This window comes from Staurois parvus, unplaced genomic scaffold (assembly GCF_062004578.1).
Source record: "Staurois parvus isolate SC_StPar_1 unplaced genomic scaffold, SC_StPar_1.0 ptg000244l, whole genome shotgun sequence".
In the NCBI taxonomy this organism is placed as follows: domain Eukaryota; kingdom Metazoa; phylum Chordata; class Amphibia; order Anura; family Ranidae; genus Staurois; species Staurois parvus.
Genome location: NW_028318040.1, coordinates 1,722,950 through 1,741,529, shown reverse-complemented (window position 1 = coordinate 1,741,529; position 18,580 = coordinate 1,722,950).

Sequence of the window (18,580 nt, the reverse complement as noted above, 5' to 3'; positions counted from 1 at the left end):
AATTTGCCACCGTTCTGGTTCCTCATTTGACGGCCTTTTTCAATTCTTTGAAGCAGGGTTCCCGGCTTTCTTTGGAGTCTCTTCAGGCGCATATTACTATGATCCCTAAGAAAACTGAAGATGCTTTTGAACCGCAAGCTTTCAGACTAATCTCGCTGCTAAATGTGGACTTGAAGATTCTGGGAAAGGTTCCTAGCACCCGAATTAATAAGTATCTACTCTCACTTATTCATTGAGATCAGGTTGGCTTCGTTCCCGGGCGACAAGCTGCTGATAACATCCGTAAAGTCATCCATCTGATTCATATTTTACATAGCTGCGGGATACCAGGGTTCCTTTTATCCCTGGACATTTATAAAGCGTTCGATTTACTTTCTTGGGAATATTTGACATATACGCTGTCTAGATAGGGGTTTGGCGACGCATTTCTGGCTTGGATCTCAGCTTTATATTCGTCGGCCTCTGTTAAATATGCAGGTTTTTTTCCTTGTCCTTCCCTATTTTCAGGGGCACGAGACAGAGATGCCCATTATCACCTGCTCTTTTTGTTCTCACTCTTGAACCTTTAGCTGCAGCCATTCTTAATCACCTGGATATTTCTGGTGTCCCCTATGCCGGCACCCAATACAAGGCCAACTTTTATGCAGATGATGCCCTTTTGGTTTTAACCAATCCTCTCATCACTCTCCCCAATCTCCAGGTCATATTGGACCATTTTTCGACTATATCTGGCCTTCGCATCAATTTGTCTAAAACCACGGCATTGAATATTACGCTCCCTGCCGTCCTGGTTGAACGGTTGCAGACACAATTTCCCTACCGTTGGGCATCCCATTCTCTGGCTTATCTTGGCGGTACACTTACTTCCTCCTACTTTGCCTTATCTTCGGCTAATTATTACCCCGTATTGCGCTCTGTTACTTCCCTGCTTCGTTCTTGGCAGTTTCCTTCTTTATCATGGATTGGCTGGATACATGCTGTCAAGATGACTATCTTGCCGAAGATCCTGTACTTTTTCCGCACTCTCCCTATTCAGGTCCCTGCGTCTTTTCTTTGTGTACTGCAAAGCCGGATTCTCAGTTTTATTTGGGCTCATAAACGTCCTAGAGTGCCTAGAGCCTCACTGTATACTCATAGATTGCAGAGAGGTTTGGGAGTTCCACATGTTTCTAGATACAACTTGGTGGCTCAGATTTCCCAGTTGTCTATGCTTCATGCCACAACAGATATCCTGTTATGGGTACTCTTGGAATTACCCAACTGTGCTCCGCTTTCCTTAAGTACATTCCTCCCGCCTAAGTTGCGCCCTCCGGATTTGAGCCCTATCATGCTTCACAGTTTACGAACCTAGGATTCTGTAAAATATTTGCGTAATTTGATTTCATCATTTCTACCTCTTTTGCCAATCACGCATAATCCTTTATTTCCACCAGGCCTAGAACATCCTCCTTCTTTCTCTTGGTGGACCTCCTATGGCTTTGTTATTGTACATGATTTTCTGAGTGCTCGTACTTTTCCATCATGGGAGTCTCTTCAAGAATCAAGGGGGGTCCCACCACGGGATTATTATAGGTATTTGCAATTGCGCCACTGGGTCCTATCCCTCCATTGTACCTCTACATACCTTTACCGTAAACGCCCTTTGAGCATGTTTGTCAGCATTCCCCAGGTCCCCTAGTCTCATTTCTGTAATTTATGCCTCCCTTAACAGTAGGTCCTCCTCACCACCCCTGTCTTATGTCTCTCAATGGGAGCGAGATCTGGGTGTCTCGATTGTGGCGGAGGATTGGCGTAGGGCCTGGGGGATGGTGGTGAAATGTTCATTCAATACAGACACTCTTGAGGCAGCCTACAAAGTTCTCCTGTGGTGGTACTGGGTCCCGGCTCAGACTGCTCACTTTAATCCGACTGGCGGAGATAGGTGTTTCTGGAACTGTGGTCTACGCGGGGATGTCTTACACATTTGGTGGCCGTGCCCGCGATTGATAGGCTTCTGGTCTAGGGTTTTTGGTTTGCTACAAACGCTATTTGTTATTATGATCCGTAGGGATGCAAGGGTGGCCCTCCTGCATTGCCCAATTTTGGGTCTATCTAGGTCTCAGCAGAAATTGGCATCCTACCTATTTATTTCGGCGAAACGTGCTATAGCTCAAGCTTGGAGAACCCCTTCGGTTGTCTTCCAAGGGGTGAAGACCCGGATGAATGCTATGTTGATCAATGAACAGATGTCTAGCATTCTTCATGATTCTCATCCGAGATTCCTTAAGGTTTGGGAACCTTGGATACGTTATTCCTTGCCATCCCTGCCTCCTACTAGTTATGGCCTCTTATAGTCGCTGCCTGTGCTAACCCTGGATCCGTGATTCTTCTAGTTTCCCTTTCCTCCATGTTTTCTTTCTGATTCCTTTTTTTGTCATTTTATTTTCTTTATCCTTTTTCTAACCTTTTTCTTTTCTCTTCTTTTTCCAGTAATATGTTGGATTACTGCTGCTTTTATTTGGTTCGGCTTTTTGCTGTCCCTCCTTGATGTCATTGGACATTTTGTTGTTTGGTTAATACAAGTCAGCAGGATGTATCTGTTTATGTGTTATTGTTCTGCTCTGCCCCTGCGTGAGTGTGAGAGCTTGTTGTATTCTTAAAACAAAACTTTCTTAATAAAAATATTGAAACAGAAAATGAAAACAATTTTGGTCGTGACGGTGACAGCATAGAAGTCGTAAAGCATTTTAGTCTCCTAGGCTCTCTCATAACCATGGAAGCAACCAATAGTAATGACATATTCAGCAGAATTGCACTTGGTAGCTATACAATGAAGACTCAACAAAGTTTTCAAATGCAAAGAAATTTCACTAAAAACAAAGATCAGACTTGTCTATGCTCTCATCATCTCAGTTGTCAACTATGGTTCTGAAAGGTGGACACTACAGAAACAGGATAGAAAGAAGATTGAGACTCATTTGAGTTTTGGTGCTGGAGACGGATTTTATGTGTGCCGTGGACAGCCCATAGAACTAATAGATCAATTTTGGAAGAGCTCAAACTAGCTATGTCACAAGAAGCCCAAATGATGAAGTTGCAACTGTTCTTCTTTGGTCACACTATCAGAAGGGAGAGATCACTGGAGAAAGAAATAATGTTTGGGAAGATCGAAGGAACCAGGTGAAGAGGAAGACTGACTACTAGGTGGTTGGACACATTGACTACAGTTGTGGGGATGACATTGGAGGATCTCACAAGACTAGCACAAAGCCAACTTCTTTTTAGAGCTCTTATTCATCAAGCCGCTAGGACTGAGGATCGAGTTGATGGCAGTTAATAATAATAGTTTATAAAGGCCAAGATCATCCAAAACTCATATAGGGTTGGTCTCTTGGTGTAGTATAGTTTTCTTCTAAAAATCAACACAACTGGCCAATATACTCCTGTTACATATACACCACAGTGAAAAGCTTGTCTGGAAATGTTAATGGACCTTTTTGTGTATGCTTGATGGTAGTTGGTGATGGGAGGGCAGGAATATGGACATTCCCTTTTTTTTTTTTTTTTTTTTTTCTTTTTTTCAGTCCTTGGATGTTGAAAAGGGTTGGTCAAGGTCCATCAAGCAGACATGGGCTTCTACCTTCCCTTCCTCAAGGAGGGTTAAGTAAACATCAGCAATGTGTTAACACTATGAAGCCTGGGAACCCATAACATAGCCACACTCTTGACTAGGAAAACATCCAAGATTTTTGCTGTCAGAAACATTCTTCTGCAATGAATATTCATTTTCTGGCAGATGGAGATTTTATAGCTAGCCTGAGGGATGTAGCAGTTAGCAGAAATGTTTTCTTTATCCTATGCCTTTTTTTGTAGTAATTGCCAAATTAAAGAACTTGCATAATTTGTCACATTTTTATCAAGTCATGTGATTCTTTCCTATCACGTAAGCATGTAAAAATGCTTTGTCTGTGCTATAATAATAAAGGGTAAGTAATGTCTACTCGGGGAAGAACATGGAATTTAGTTAAAGCGTGCATGGCACACTGGACAGACCTACAGGAAGGACTTTTTTTTTATATAAATAATGCAACTGCTTTGAATATTGCCTATAATAATGAGACAGTTCATTTGATATTATGCCAAGCACTCAAAAGATCAAAAGGGCTTGTTATCACTCATATTTTCATCCGCATCCAATGAATGAAGGTCCCCTTTTCAAAGTGGAAATATAATATTGCTATTAACTACATATATACCACATTAAAATGTCTCCTGAGCTGAAGGAAATATGAAGTAAGAGTTGAGGATGAAATCATTGTGGAAAATAGACCTATAAATGAGCTACAACACAAAACCACTACTTCTTTGCAATCTACTAGGTGTGGGGCCTGTATCTGGAGACAAATGCTCAAATTCAGTGAGATGTCTGGAACAGTGGGTTTTAGATAGATTATATAGGAGAAGGAATCATGGATGAGTTCAAGGATTTTTGAACAATTTCAACCGCATCTGCCCCAAGGACAGGATGAGCTCCCTTCATTACAAACAATGCAATAAGCCCAGAGACTAAACCTTTAACCCTTTGTTAGAACAGACAGGGTTAATTATGGCATACACGGTTGCCCAGCCTCCTCATAAGCAAAAAGAACTATGTAGGCTTTCACAGTGCTGGAGATTCCAGAATACAGCTTCAAAAAAGGTAAGCTAGAATTTTTTATTTTTTTTTAAAGTTATGCTAGGTGAAAAAGAACAAGTAACCATATATGCCAATTTGGCTTCAAAGATGGAAATACACCTAAGGTCAATTTATTCTTTCAGAAATAGGATCCTCAAGTCCTGTTGATCCTAGATGGAATGAGTGGACCTAAGGTAAAGCAAATCTATCTTCTGGCTCAGCCAAAGGTATCTAGGGTGGCTCCAATCAGCTGATGCTTCAGAATCTCTGGGTAAAAATAGCAAGGTTTATGTCAAGGAGGAGATTGCAGAAGATCACTTTTGAAGAAATGCTCAGGTTCCAACCAATCTTTGTTAAAGAGTCCAGAAACCAGTCAATAAGTCTGCTAAGATTACATAATTGGTTATCATTTAGAATATTTGGAGCAGCTTTTGACTTAGAATTTTGGAAGTGGTAAAAGTTTCATGTTTCATGCTGATTTTCTAACTGCCCATATAGGAATAAAACAGGTAAAGCCAAACAGGACCCTAGGCACCCTCCAATTTCATTCAGTTGTCTAACATAATTATCTTACTTTTTCATGTAGTTCATCAAAGGTCATGCGTCCCCTACCTTGTCAAAAACACTTCTGTTTCAGTGGGACGATGCCGTGTTTTTTGGTCAGTGTTTCCTCTGGCTGATTGGTCCTCTGAGCATTGGTGGCGCTACCTCCATCTGAATCCATGCATTTTCACCGCCCTTATGGCTGTATGGAAATCCAGGTTGTTGGTATCTGCGCAAGCGTGGGGGCGGCATCCCCGCATGCACAGTGACACTACGGACGTCTGCACCCGACCGATTACGCCACACACCGGCTGGGTGGAAGGTATTTAAGGGCCGATAAGAGTGGAGATGGTCTTTTGGCCACACGGGTGACGCTTAAACACCGAGGCTGTGCTCAATCTTCACATGATTATGGATTCAGTGCTTGGTAAGGCTGACATGGTTATGTTTTTCTGAGTGATTATTTACTGATAAGATTTTATAATACTCCTATCTAGTGTTTGTGAGGAATTTTCTCTTGGTTTTTCTCTTAATAGTGCGGAAGTGACTAGTGCTAGATTTTGTCCTTTTTTTAATATAGAGGAATAGCTGATGGTTATATGCACATATCTTGTTTTGTTAGAATTCTGTCCTTTAGGTTCCTTCTGTAATCACATGGACGCTTGTGCTTTCCATCCAACCTATGCTTATTTTTGCCTTAAAGAATGATATTGACACTATAGTCCCAAGGGTAAGCAGGGGCTCATATATATCTGGACAATTAATCTGTTGGAAATGTAACTCTATGTACTGCAGTTTGATGTACTGTATATTGTACAACCATATATGATTGATTAATGTTGTATTTTTGATATAATTGTAGACTGTATTGAGGATAGCCTTTCTCTCCCCTGAGGAAGCCCAGGTTGAGCGAAACATGTTAGGAAGTATCATCTGTGCACCACAGGAAACAGTCAAGCGTGTTGCGATTGTTAAGGCTGTTGTAACCATTTATATTTAATGTATTTGTATTTACATTAATTTTCACAGCTGCTTCCCCCGTCAGGATGACCTTCCCCCCCCCCCTGCTGTCTCTCGTCCTGCCGCGGCTCTTTGAAGCCAAGCTGCGCAGGATGAGAGGCGTGGCCCCTCTCACCTCTGCCACTATCTTGTCTCCATCCGACAAGGCTGGAGGAGACGGGATAGCGAGGTGCGGACCTCCTGCAGAGATGAGAGGGATCACGATGACAGGCTGATGCCGCATGATCCCTGTCATCCACAGCGCGGGCACTGGAAGTTCCCGCACTTGCGGATGTCCCTGGACAAAGGTTATGCTCATGAGAAGCGCGGCCCGTATCCAGGGGGTGTGCCTCGTTGCCAGGCAAGGAGGCACACCAGCCCTGGCCCACCCCTAGTTGCCAGGATGACCGGAGAGCATCCTGCATCAGCTTAAGAGGCTGATGCTGGGCTCTCCGATCATCCATTCCGCTGTGCAGTCACGGAGGGAGCCCAGCTGCGGCGGGACCCTCATGACCAGACTCTGCCTGAGATCCCCAAGTCTAGGGGGAGATCGCCCACACCTGCCTGAGACCCCAGCTAAGGGGGGATTACCTGCTACCTGCCTGAGACCCCCAAGTCTAGGGGGAGATTGCCCACACCTGCCTGAGACCCCAGCTAAGGGGGATTACCTGCTACCTGCCTGAGACCCCCGAGCCTAGGGGGAGATCGCCTGCCTAACACCCCAGCTAAGGGGAGATTACCTGCTACCTGCCTGAGACCCCTAAGCCTAGGGGGACATCGCCTGCCACCTGCCTGAGACCCCAGCTAAGGGGAGATTACCTGCCAGCTCCCTGAGATCCCAAGCCTAGGGGGAGATCACCTGCCAGCCTAAAGGGAGAGGCCACTCGCCTATTCCAGGCCTCAACAGGTACCTGTGTCCTACTTTCGTATCCCTGGGAGACCAGGCACCCTGTTGGATCCGTGAGCATATGATTTTCCCTGTTTTACTTGAACTGTTCCCATGTTGACCCCCCTACTCCCCCTGTTGGATTACAATCTGCTACAGAGACTTTTTCTTTGCCCCAAGTGTTTTAGCCCCTCCTTGCTGTTCCCCTACCGGCGAGTGTCACCCTCCCTGCGAACCCCCCTATTGAGTGACCCCCCTATCCATTTTGTCTCAATAAAGCTTTGTGCGTTTGCCATCTAATCTGTGTGTTCTGTCCTGCCTACCCTCCGTCACGTACTGGTTGGCAGCGGTGGGATCAGAACACTAAGGATATGGCAGATAGTGAAAGCCAGCTGAGGGTGGAACAGGCCCGGCCCAGCGAATACAGAAAGTGGACTATATCGTGTCTACAGGAAAGGGCTGAGGAGCTGTCCCTTACCTGGAGGGGGATAGCCAAAGACGATCTGGTCACAGCCATTGAGGAAGCTGACCCCCAAGACGCCCCAGCAAGGGAGGAGAGCAGACCAACCCCAGCCTCCCCAGCACACCATGACCCAGGGCCCAAAAGCCTCGGGTGGAGGAAGAGATGGCCACCCTGGGGCCAGACGCTACAGTAGAGGACAAGCGAGAGGCTATCCGGAGGGCGCACGAAAGAGAGCTAAGGGAGCCACCGAGAACTAAGCTGTCCTTCCACCCCCAAGACCTCAGGTTACCCCCCTCCCCAGGTCAGCCGCAAGGACTTTAAACCCTTCAAAGAAGGGTGTGGAGGGGTTATTTCAGGACTTTGAGCAGCAGTGCCAGCTCATGGAGGTACCAAGCACGGATTGGATACGGCACCTCGTGGGTCTGCTAGAAGGGGGTGCAGCCGCAGCTTACTACACTCTGGATTACTTGGACAGTCGAAATTACGCCCGGGTTAAACAGACTGTGTTGGAGTATTACGTGGTGACCCCAGAATCGCACCGGGCGTGCTTCAACGCCATGCTCAGCCATCCTATCGAATGTATGCACACAAGATGTCGCAGTCCTGCCGGCGGTGGCTAGAAGGGGAGCAGGCCCGCACTGCAGAAGAGATCCTTCAGGCCTTCCTGAAGGAGCAATTCTACAACCAATGCCTGGCGGAGGTGCGCAGATGGGCAAGAGAAAGAGCCCCTACCACCCTTGCAAAGGCCGCTGCCCTGGCCGACGAGATCCTAGCCATCAAGCCCCATTGGAAACAACGGGCCCCTGAGCCGCCAAGGGCCCCGCCCCCCATCCACCCACCTCTGTATCCTGCCACCACCTCTGCCAATACGGCCCCCCCACCTACCAATGCCAACCCCGCAGGGCCGCCACCCAGAGCCCTGTTCACAGGGCCACCCATGGACCACCGCTGCTACGGGTGCAACCAACCAGGGGCACCTCCAAGCCAACTGCCCCACCTCCCGAAGCCATCGCTTCAACCGTTCAGACCACTACCTGGAGCTACATCACGCAGAAGAACCCCTCCCGGCGAGTGGATGAACCCCCCAGAAGCCAACGACCCCCGGGGAGTCTACAGTGTCCACCCCCAGGGGCTACCTACCCTGCCCAGAAGCAACGCCACCTGCAGGCCATGCGGGTGGACGGACACCCCGCCACCAGGGCCTTCTTGACCATCGCCGACCCCCTAATGATCCGGCCGGAATCCATCCAACCCGGCCCTGGATTCGCCATCGAGCTGGTAGGAGGAGCCAGACATCATATCCCCAGGGCATCAGTACACCTTGACTATGGTTTCGGGGAGCAACAGTGCCAGATTGGCATCATGGGCGGCCTCCCGGCGGATGTTCCGCTTGGAAATGACCTAGGGGAGCTGCAATGCCAGTACGTCGGGGCGGTGACCCGGAGTCAAGCAGGTCGAGGTCCTCCTACAGACGAAACCACCACGGGACCTTCCCCCCGTATGGGCTCGATGAGTGGCCCCACCCACCTGACCCAGACATTTCCCTGTCCTGGGATCGGGAGACCTTTAAAACTGAGGTAGCCACAGACCCCATCTTGACCAAGTTTAGGGCCCAGGCCACAGCAGGGTGGCAGGAGGGGGGTGGAGACCGGCTTTGGTGGGAGCAGGGGCTGTTGTACCGCCAGGCAGGCCCAAGCCGCTTGGGACAACCTCCTGCTATCTCCAAACAACTGGTAGTGCCTAGACGGTTCAGATTCCTGCTACTCCAGATAGCCCATGACATTCCAGGTAGCCGACCACCTGGGTAAGAGGAGAACAGAGCAGCGGTTGACCCAAGCCTTCTACGGGCCAGGCATATCCCAGGCCGTCGCCCACTTCTGTCAAACCTGTGACACCTTTAAGAGGAAGGGACGCCCAGGGGACCACCCCAAGGCCCCGCTCCGCCCCTTACGCATCATTGAGGAGCCCTTTCAGCGGGTAGCTGTAGATATCCTGGGACCCCTGGCCCGCCCTAGTAAGTATGGGAAGCGGTACATTCTCACGGTGGTGGATTACGACACCCGCTACCCAGAGGCTGTCCCCCTGTCCAACATCTCCGCCCCTAAGGTGGCCTGAGGCCCTAGCCACAGTTTTTTCCCGCGTGGGTTTCCCCAGTGAGATCTTGACTGAGCAGGGTACCCAGATCATGTTCGATGTGGTCCAATCCCTCTGGCGCATGTGCGGGGTACGGGCGATCAAGACCACTCCCTATCATCCCCAAACCAATGGCCTCTGCGATTGCTTCAATGGAACACTGAAGAGCATGCTGAGGTTCTTCGTTGAAGGGGAGACAGACTGGGAGAAGCTCCTCCCTCACCTGCTGTTTGCATACCGCGTGGTACCGCAAGAGTCAGCGGTGTTTTCCCCCTTCGAACTCCTGTACAGGCAGAAGGTCTGTGGTCCCCTATCCCTGCTCTTGGAGCATTGGGAAGGGCACATAGAGGACACAGGTACCCCCATCGTCCCCCATGTCTACGAGTTGCGGGAGCGACTGACCTGCCTGGCTGCCATGGCCCGCGGCCACCTCCAGGTGGCCCAGACACGCCAGAAGGTATGATACGACCGCAAGGCACGCGGTTGAGAGTTCACTGACGGGCAGCAGGTGCTCAAGATAGTCCCCAACCCCCAGAACAAGCTCCAGCACACCTGGGAAGGCCCCTACAAGGTCCTTCGCAAGTTAGACGAGACAAGTTACGTCATTAGTCTCGACGTCCGCGACCACCAGCAGCGCACGGTTCACAACAATATGTTGAAAGAGTACCATAACCGGACTCTACCCATGCTAGCCGTCTGCCCCACCTCCACAGGCGAAGCGGATGAGAGAGCCCTGCCTGACCTCTTACAAGCCACCAAGGTCACCACCCCCCTACATCAGATCCCCACTGGGGCTCGGCTGAGTCCCCGCCAGATGGCCCAGATGCGGACCGTGCTAGCAGACCGGGCCGTCGCCTTTTCGGCCACCCTGGGCCGCACCGGATTAGCCCTCCACCATGTGGAGACTCACAGTCAGAAGCCCATCCAGCAGGCCACATACAGAGTCCCCAAATCCGTGAAGGCGGCCATTCACTCAGAGCTCTCAGAGATGCTCCAGCTGGGCATCATCCGACCCTCCTGCAGTCCCTGGGCCTCTCTGGTGGTAGAAAGATGGGAGCACCCGCTTTTGCGTGGACTACCGGAGGTTGAATGACTACACCGTCAGTGACGCCTACCCCATGCTCTGCATAGACGACTTGCTGGACTGTCTAGCCAGGGCCCGATACGTTAGCACCCTAGACCTCAGCAAGGGCTACTGGCAAATCGCCCTCACGAAGGAGGGCGTTGAGCGCTCCGCCTTCATTACCCCGTTCGGCCTGTACAAGTTCCTAGTCATGCCCTTTGGCATGAAAAACGCCCCCGCCACCTTTCAATGGGTCAAGGACCAGCTACTAGAGGGATGCCAAGAGTTTGTGTGTGCCTACCTAGATGACATAGCCATCTTCAACGACACATGGGAGGAGCACCTGGCCCATGTGGGGGCCATCCTGGATTGCATCTGTGGGGCCGGGCTGACAGTGAGACCAGACAAATTTGGGAATGGCTGAGGTACAGTACCTCGGACACAGAGTGGGGGGGGGGCACTGAAACCTGAGCCAGCCAAGGTCCAAGCCATTTATGACTGGCCTACCCCCCAGACCAAGAACCAAGTGATGGCATTCCTCGGCACTACCAGCTATTACCGTAAATTTGTACTGAACTTCAGCTCCACGGCCCAGTCCCTGACCGACCTGATTCGGGAGAACAGTCTCAGGATGGTGAACTGGACCTCGGCCTGTGAGTCCGCCTTCGGTGACCTCAAATCCGCCCTGGCGTGCAACCCCATCCTGGCCGCCCCTGACCACAACAGACGCTTCCTGGTGCAGACAGACGCCTCCACCTACGGCCTAGGGGCTGTCCTCAGACAAGTCAACGAGGCTGGGGAGGAACATCCCTGTCCTTCCTCAGCCGCAAACTACTGGACCGGGAAGTTGCCTATGCTACAGTGGAGAAGGAATGTCTGGCCATAGTCTGGGCCCTAAAGAAACTACAGCCCTACCTGTACGGCTGGGAGTTCACCATCGTCACCGATCACAACCCCCTCACATGGCTGAACAGGGTGTCCGGGGACAATGGGCGCCTCCTTAGGTGGAGCCTCGTCCTCCAGCCCTACAATTTCACCATTTTATATAGACGGGGAAGCCAACACCAAAATGCAGATGTCCTTTCCCACCAACAAGACTCACAGTAGCTAAGTCAGGGCCCACAAGTGCCTTCAAGGGAACCCGGTTGGGTCTCCCCTTGTCGGCACTTGTGAAATGGAAGGGGGAGGAGTGTCACAGCTGCTTCCCCCGTCATGATGACCTTCCCCCCCGCTGTCTCTTGTCCTGACGTGGCTCTTTGAAGCCAAGCCGTGCAGGACCAGAGGTGTGGCCCCTCTCACCTCTGCCACTATCTTGTCCCTATCCAGCAAGGCCGGAGGAGACGGGATAGCAAGGTTCACACCTCTCTGTGGAGAGGTGCGGACCTCCTGCAGAGATGAGAGAGATCACAATGACAGGCTGACGCCGCACGATCCCTTTCATCCACAGCGCGGGCACTGGAAGTTCCTGCGCTTGCGGATGTCCCTGGACAAAGGTCGCGCTCATGAGAAGCACGGCCCATATCCAGGAGGCGTGCCTCGTTGCCAGGCGAGGAGGAACACCAGCCCCGGCCCGCCCCCCAGTTGCCAGGACGACCAGAGACCGTCCTGCATCAGCTTAAGAGGCTGATGCCGGGCTCTCCGATCATCCATTCCGCTGTGCAGTCACGGAGGGAGCCCAGCTGCGGTGGGACCCCCGTAACCAGACTCTGCCTGAGACCCCCAAGCCTAGGGGGAGATTGCCCACACCTGCCTGAGACCCCAGCTAAGGGGAGATTACCTGCTACCTGCCTGAGACCCCTAAGCCTAGGGGGAGATCGCCTGCCAGCCTAAAGGGAGAGGCCACTTGCCTATTCCGGACCCCAACAGGTACCTGTGTCCTACTTTCATATCCCTGGGAGACCAGGCACCCTGTCGGATCCGTGAGCATATGCTTTTCCCTGTTTTACTTGAACTGTTCCCGTGTTGACCCCCCTACTCCCCCTGTTGGATTACAATCTGCTACAGAGACTTTTTCTTTGCCCCCTGTACTGGACTACAAGTATTTTAGCCCCTCCTTGCTGTTCCCCTACCGGCGAGTGTCACCCTCCCTGCGAACCCCCCTATTGAGTGACTGTCATCCTTTTTTGTCTCAATAAAGCTTTGTGCATTTGCCATCTACTCTGTGTGTTCTGTCCTGCCTACCCTCCGTCACATAAGAAATTGCTAAAAATTATTTTTTTAAAAAAAGATTCTAATTATTATTAATACACACCTTCAAAATCCCACAACCTACTCTTTTATTCACAATGTTTATAGGGATGTGGTGCAATACGTTGATTGTCAACCACTCGTCATTTTTTCAATTTTTTTATCAGGGTGTATATCAGCTCACAGAGTCCATAGGATTCAGGCTGGTAACTTTGCAGGTAAAGTTGCATTTTGCAAGGGAATTTTCTGCAGAGCTTAGTGAATGAGGCAAAGGCTTCCATAATCCAATCACGAGCAAGCAAAAAAGCAGTTTTTTTTATTTTCCTTGCTTATTTGGTTGGTTATTCTTTGCAAAGTGAAACTTAATTCTAGGGAAAATTCTAAGTGAACAGCCTATTTTCCTTTAGGAAACCAATCCCAATATATACTGCTCTGATCATTGCATGCCAGGACATAGTAACTGAGATGCCTGTGCTATTGCTCTTTGTGTGTTCTTTGTTATTGTGTGTTACTACTTGCATTAGGTGCAGTTATTGCTTTCACCTTGGAAGGAATTCGTGAATGTTTAGTCTATGCTCTGACTTACCATTTATTTTTCATATACAGTATAAATTGGTATTGATGAAATGTGTCTTTACATTATAATTGCAACACTGTCCAAATGTAATATACTGTACATTAGACCAGTTTTTTTTCAACCAAGATTACATGGAACCCTAGGATCTTTCAGAGGTTGCTAAGGGTTCCTTAAATAATGAGAAATTTCTCCCTCTCGGATACAATCGCAGTTTTTAGCTATCTATAAGGGGGTAATTCTTCCCAATGATTACAAGTGTAAGGAGCATTCTTTCCACTGACCAACGCACTAATGTTTAGCAGGGGTTCCCTGAGACCAGAAAGTTATTTTCAAGGGTTCCTCTGTGTTGAAAAGGTTGAGAAAGGCTGCATTAGACTGTATTCTTTCTATATCATTAGTCACATAGGAGATTGAGTATTTCTTGCCATAGCAGTCACACCACCTGGCTATTCCAGGTGGATGGGTCATTTAAACACCTTTTAAAGGTTTTTATTATGGGGTTAAGATTCAAAAATACAGTCATTTGAGTAAAGCTATATAAGGCAAACAAAAAAAACTGAAAATCAGCACTACACTTCCTAAAAAGTGAAATTTTGTAAGATCAAAATTCAATAGTGTGTAGGGGGTGCTATAATAACATGTGATAATACTAAGATCAATATTTGCTGAGCAATAGATTTACACCATGTATAATAAAAGAGAATATAAAAATGAATGAATAAATAACAGAGAAAAGGAATTAAAGTGGTTTTAAGGTCTCAAGGTTCAACAGCCCCCACAGTCCCCCTAACACTTACCTGAGCCCCTTCTAGATCCAGCGATCTCCATAACAGCCTCGGTTCTCCAGGGACTCTCACTCCTGATTGGCTGAGGCAGCAGCGGGAGCCAATCAGGAGAGGGAGGGCAGGGCAGATTTGCAGCTCTGTGTGTAAATGGACACGCAGAGTCGCGGCTTGGGAGCACACCTGATCAGGTGCCTCCATAGCAGGCTGTTTGAACTGGGGACACCTGACAGGAGGGAGGAGCCAGGAGTGCTGGCAGAGGACCCAATAAGAGGAGAATCCGGGCTGCTCTGTGCAAAAACTGCTCACAGCAGGTAAGTATGAGATGTTTGTTATTTTTAAGAACAAAACAAAACACTTTAGTATCACTTTAATCCCGGAGGTATAGGTTATTTAAACGGTGTCTTCCTATCACAGCTGGCTGAAGCTAAGCTGCCTTTCTGAGTGGGCTGGGAACTCAAGCACTGCACAAGAGTTAGAGAAGGTGAGGCACCAGGCCACCAATAGTGTAGTAAGATTTATTCATGTCAAATTTAAAAATATTAATTATGAACCTACATATACAGTTCATTGTAGAGCCATCTGATAATAGTATGGTCCAAACAGGAGCTGCTGTGATCATAGGAGAGCTGCAGATGCCAGTGCAAAGTTCCAATAAAGCTGCCAGAGAGCTGCCGTGGGAGCCTCGGAAGAACTGTCAAACAAGCTGTCAGATGCCTGGGTAGCTAATCAGGATTGCGTTTCAGAAGCCAAACCATGCCTCCTTCATCAGTTAACGAAAGAAATGTGGTTTGACCTCTGAAATGAGTTTCCGATTGTGTTGGACACATTGGACTTTATTAGATTGACGAATTTATGGACTATAATTTATTAAAGGCATTGGTAATGGTGTATACATTTTTGATTGTGTTAGCACCTTACACATCCTTCTTTTTATATTTAGAGTGATTATTTTTCACTATATGAGGGCTGCTTCATGGTTTATGTCTCTCTCTCTCTATATATATATATATTTTATGATAGTATGCGCCTTTTTATATGATATAATGCGTTCCTGATTGTATCTGTGTTGGGACAGTATAATGTAAGCTCCTTAGCTGCAAAGACTGATGTGACTGTTTTAGCATTCTTTGTACAGCACTGCTGAATATGATAGCACTCTACAGTATATAGTAAATGTATAAAAACAGTGTGACTAGGGCAGGGGACCTTAGATGGTAAGGTCCTGGGTTGCAGAGATGGTGTGACTAGTTCTGTGTTCTGTTTACAATGCTGTGTCCAGGGGCGGACTGACCATTTGGAAACTCGGGCACTGCCCGAGGGCCCAGGGTCAGTAGGGGGCCCCATGAGATGCCTCTGGTACCTTTTTCATAGGCTTTTTTGAGTTTGGGTAAAGACACAGAGGCCCTATGATCCCCTATTGCCCGGGGGCCCCATAAGTTGTCAGTCCGCCCCGGGCTGTGTCAGAGCTATATGATTGTATAATAGTGTACGTCTGTGCCATGAACATTAAAGTGTACCTTTTCTGGTGCAAACTGATGTGAACAGTAACGTTTTTCTGTGTAGAATTATGGAATATGTCAGAGCTACAATATAAGCATGTATCTTATTAATAGTGTGTGACAGTGGTGGGACTTTAGAGTGTAAGCTTCTCTGGGGCAGAGACCAATGTGAATGATACAATGCTCTCCTTGCAGCACTGTGGAATATGAGAGAAATACAATTTTGGTCCTTCCAACACACATTAAAGGCCAGCCATATCAATGTAAAGACTAGGACTGCAGTTATGGATGAGATCACTGATGACCTGAAGTTCATTTTACTCTATCATTGATTATTGTGACAGGACAGCAGCCAGCACTCCTCCCTTTCATAACTTCTACCTAGGTTGCCTTATGTGTAATCCAGCCTTACATATAGGATCTGCTCACATACTTTTATGGGGAAGGATGATTTCTGGATTTATGATTGAATAAAATCCTACCCCGACCAGAAGAAAGAATCCTGGCTGCTAGGTGTTTAGGGTAATTCTGCAGAGGCAGTTGTTCTAATAACATCTTTCTTTGAGTGCTGGAGACTCACAGGCCTACTATACAGTAGCTCCCAGCAGTGGCTTGGCAGCCTTTCATCCATCTAATCTCTACTTGAAATACAAAGCAGATGATGTGAGATAGGGAGAACAGACTGAAAAACTTCAGTGCTTGTGCTGTAAAATTTGAGAATGAATTGCTCTACAGTGCCCGCAGCTAAAGAGGTCAGTGAGGCCTTGCTTTCAACAGCAATTACTGCTTCTAAGCGGAAAATATTTGATTGTCCACATGTTGGACACAGGTTGATTTAAACCCAAAGTTAATTTCCCCTTTGTTCATTTTTTGTTCATTATATACTAGTTCCTTTAAAAGGCACTAGTATATAATTGGTCTACGTCACTGGCATGCAAATAGCAATATCTTTAAATTGGGTGTAGTTTTTAACAAATACTTTATAAAATGTATTGTTTTAGCTAATACCAAATCATATAGAACATGGAGATCAGTAATCATTTTTAGGTATTTTGAATTATTCAGAAAACATTTGCACAGTTATGGGGTACTTTTAATAACTGCAACCACACAGTGGAGTACTCGAGATTGGGTGACTCTTATTGGCTTCAGTAAAGAGGTACCAACTTTGATCACTTTGAGGAACGCTAACCTAGAATAAAAAATACAACCTGTGTGGAAGAAATTATTTAACCCTGTGACTGATTAGCCAATTTATATTTATCTTTTTTTTCTGAATTTGCATGTAATGATCATTTTCAATTACTTTGATTAAATTATAGCAGTGTTTCCCAAACTCTCTCTGGAATCTACCACTACCACTACTATTTTTCTGTACAGAAATCCGGCAAATGCAATATACTTTGTTGCCATGACTTCACGTTTCTGCCTATTAAGATAGCCTAAAAATGATGAGTGACCCTGTTCTGCTTTTTAGCTTCCATGTGATTACACATGGCACTTAGTCGTAACGGAAACCCATGTTATTAAATAATACGCTTGGCCATTGGGTACAAACTGCTTGGCTTTTACAAATCCCTCTTGTGTCTTAGCATAGCAGATAAATTAATTAATTTACATTCACACTCTACCGCCGAAATGATATAATTAGTCCCTATGAAAGCACAGTGCAACATTCTCGTTAACCCTTGTCTAGCAGGTAGGTGGTTGCATGATACTGTGATCTTCATGTCAGGCAGATAGCACAGTGTCCTGGGGTCTTATAAGTAACATTCCCAGTCTGATTTGCTGCTTTTAATTAAACGCAAAAAAAGTCAGTTGACATTTGCTTAACTTTGACGTGAGCGCTGAATGTTTAGAGGAGCGGTAAGATGCGAGGCCGCCTAGCCAGCACAGGCAAATGACACAGCTAAATAGCTCAATTACATGCAAAGCCACAGCTCTTGTTTAAATGCAAATTTCTCTACTCCCAGACATCGTTATGGTCTAATTAAAAGCCTCATTAAACAGCTCGAGATTCATTCACACACGTTCATCAGCGGTGAATTATAGGAAATTGGATGTGGCTTAGCACCAAAACAGATGACCATTTGGAAAATTAAAAATGTAATGTTCTAATCACACATGGTGTGCATGAAAAATGTAGCAATGCTTGGATAGTGTGGAGAGATTAATCATTATTAAACGGAGTTAAGTACTGCGGTAATGAGAATCACGTAATCTGATTGGATTATTATACGGGGCATTATTCTTCCCCAAATAGGCATTATTGCTCACACGCTCCACATTAGAGCGCAGAGAGTGAGAGAAGAACAAAAGGACATTACGACTGGGTGCCTTTCACTCTGCATACAGGGACCCAATATGGAAGGATAAAATGTTCCTTAGAAGACTACAGGATATTTATTTGCCGATTAATGTTCACTGTTGAAGCCAGGAGATCCTTGTAAAGGTCATCTCAATTCCCCAACTTATAATGCAAAGCTTTTCATTTCATAAATTGGGAGAAACGTCATACATCATAAACATTTGAATGAATAAATGTACATTACTGTAGGCTGAGCATACTTCCATACTGTCTAGCAGGTATGTAGGCATGTGTTCACCTCTTAGCTGACCAGCAACATTCCACCAAGTAGCAGCAATGTTGTCTCTTGACATGGTGCCAGAACTGTCAACTAGATAGGGCATTAAAGTTTAAACCAATGTACGTTTTCAGGTACATCTGTAATGCTTAACCAGAAAGCTTTTTTGTTAAAATGTAACTCTCACATGTCCAATATCTTAATTA